The 3010-nt window shown below is 36.6% G+C and overlaps 1 protein-coding gene across 1 annotated transcript in view; it reads right to left on the reverse strand.

The window, feature by feature from the left end:
* The window catches only part of LOC136837027 (Kv channel-interacting protein 1-like), a 923431-nt gene extending 920973 nt beyond the window's left edge, over positions 1-2458 (reverse strand). Inside the window, exon 1 of the mRNA XM_067101571.1 lies at positions 1607-2458. The gene's annotated coding sequence lies outside the window, so the exon portion shown is untranslated. The remainder of the gene's footprint in view (positions 1-1606) is intronic.
* Between the last annotated feature and the right edge of the window lie 552 nt (positions 2459-3010).

Here is a 3010-nt window from a genome sequence, read left to right on the forward strand (position 1 = left end):
CACGGACCCAAATCCTTCTCTTCCTTGTCATCATTCGACTGACTGAGGGCGGTTAATCGACCAGTATTGGTTCTCATGACAATCGCACGTAAAATATGTATGGCTCGGATTACGGGAGCCATCAGAGCCAATATTTTGCGTAGGAGGGTAGGGGACGAAAACAGGCAAAATGAACAGTTTAGAAAACTGAAGACAGCGGATATAACGAGTGGAAGAAGCTGATTAACAACTGACACAGTAGGGAGACCAACTTTTTGAGATATGGAAAATTCCAGCAGCAGGGCGTCAGAGCAGCTGAGAGGGAATTCGAGAGCATAGACGTAGGGGAACTGTTAGTTTAATTTTTCTTTTTATTTATTTATTTATTCAGTTACATTTTGGAGGGGATGTCCCCCGTGAGTGTTCGGCAGCTACCTAAAACCCGGGACATTATCTTTTGCTCATCACAGCGTCCAGAAAATAAAGAATGTTGCCTCATTATCGCGACAGAAATGTTATCTGGGAACGAGGCCAGGTTATGGGGTAAGACAAATTGCCTTTGTTTCATCCTTGAAAGGAAAAGAAAAAGAAAGGTCTTCGGAATATGAAGTTAATTGTGTATGCAAGTATGTATATATATATATATATATATATATATATATATATATATATATATATATATATATATATATATATATATATATATATATATATAAAGATAAAGATATATATACATATACAGTGTATATATATTATATACATATATATACATTCATATAATATATATAATATACACATATTTAAATACCTTAATACACACACACACGTACATATATATATATATATATATATATATATATATATATATATATATATATATATATATATATATATATATATATATACACATATACTGTATATATGTTAATGTGATGGAACAGGCAGCATTTCACCACCATCTGTAGCATTTATAATTATTGAATCCTAAACAGGTATAAATCATTTTGAGGCCAAAAACGGAGGAAGACGCAAGGTAAATTTCGTTAGCATCAAATGAAATCATAGAAATAGCACTGAACAAAGATCACGATTTATGGAACATGACAATTGAAATATCTTTTTCTTTTTACTCTCGGTGAAATCATTTTATTCATTCTCAAACGATCGTCAGAATTCATTAAAGTGATATAGTAATACGAAACTAAATAAATTGCCTTTCATAGATAAGGTCTCTCAAAAGAGCTTTCGAGCGGATATGTATTATGTGATAATTGGTTCGTTAATGACCTCAAGTCTTGATTATCCTTTTCTCGACTCTGTGCAAACCAAACTACAAGGGAGAAGAAGAAGAAGAAGAAGAAGAAGAAGAAGAAGAAGAAGAAGAAGAAGAAGAAGAAGAAGAAGAAGAAGAAGAAGAATGAAAGATCACAACTACACCGTAACTTTCGTTGATTTTCGCCATAAGTTCGAAACTGTCTGTTCCAGTGAAACTTGAGCAATAGAGTCACTAAGCATTCTGGAACGTAAATGGAATACCGTCTCTTCTCTCAAACAGGCAAGAATTGGGGAGTGGGCGGCAGCGTTGAAATATGCAAGGGACGCCATGCACACGACATTTAGTTCTCACCTTTTAGCTGATGCTGTCGTGGCTGTAAGTCTCGTCTCTCTCAAATTCTTTCAGATAATTTCCAAAATCCAGGGTGCCATCTTCACTGCAATCCCATAGGTAACGTCGTTGCAATCCCGCTTCCAGAGGACACTTCCAGTGCCGGAACGTGACAGGTGAGTCACGCGTGCAACTTTGCAATAACAACTTTCTCGGGTTTGTTTTTACCGAAATTTTTAGCCAGATCTTTCGTTGTTCATCGCCGGAGGTTCGTGTTCAGTGAGATACGTCACGAAGTGATGAAATGTCTGTTTTAATTGTTTATCTTAAGAGAGCGTTTTCTATTTAATTATATTTTCTTCCGTCTTGGTAAAGAAAACGTTTTTCCCTGCATTCTTCAAGCTTTACCTTTCTGTTTTGACGGCAAAGGTCATTTTCCAACCGGCAATATATTTCATAAGTAAAGCATTTAAATGATACACTTAGTCGTAGTTCAGTGAACAAAATGAAAACTACATGCGAGCATTTTGATTTGTTATTTAATTAAACGACGAATAAAGTGATGAATTATTTAAAGCAATCTATTCAACAAAAAAATTTAATAACAGAGCAGACCTGGTAACGAAAAAAGTGAAAACTGTGTCACGTCATCCAAAACTTTCCATACTAACATCATCAAAAACCCAAAAATCATACTTTCTAAATCACCTTAAAAGTAAGTGAAGCAAAAAGAAAAAATTAACTCTCAAAACTGAACTCGAGACGTCAAAGCGGCCACCACCACTGAGAGAGTGAAACAGGTGGCCGGGACTCGCCGCGTCCTGAGAACTCGGCAAAACATGGCACACCGCGACGATGGAAAACTGGAAACGGTCTCACCTGCACCACGGCACGAGACAGACTGAGAGTAGTATACGGTTGCACCTTGCTGCAAACCCCGTGGAATAACCTACCTACCTGCCTGCCTGCCTGCCCGTCTTCCTTGCCCTCCTACACAGAGAGCCTTTAGGCCTGTGCCGTCCCTCGGGACTTTGATGAAAACTGGAGGAGCAGGAGATTAAGTTTAGGAGCGATTAAGACAAACGTTAGTCCCTATCTTCGATGTCTTCTACCAAAGACGGAAATCACGAGATATTTTCCCCCAAAAGAAAGTTTCGTATTTTTGTCCCAAAACAGTAAATAGTACGATGGAATAAATAATATTTTATAAGTTAACGGATACAAATTTGAACATTACTTATTCAAATAAAATTACGCAGAAGTTTCGTACTACTAAGGAGTAAGGTGCACACTCATTGATATCCATCAGCTACGGTTAGTTTAGCTAAAAGTAAACGAAAATAAATCTCTTGTTTTGCTATTTCTTGTGGAAATGAAATTTAAATTCCTGTCTTGCAGTTCTGGAAATGACAGAATATATTATAC

This window comes from Macrobrachium rosenbergii, chromosome 57, assembly GCF_040412425.1.
Source record: "Macrobrachium rosenbergii isolate ZJJX-2024 chromosome 57, ASM4041242v1, whole genome shotgun sequence".
Lineage (NCBI taxonomy): Eukaryota > Metazoa > Arthropoda > Malacostraca > Decapoda > Palaemonidae > Macrobrachium > Macrobrachium rosenbergii.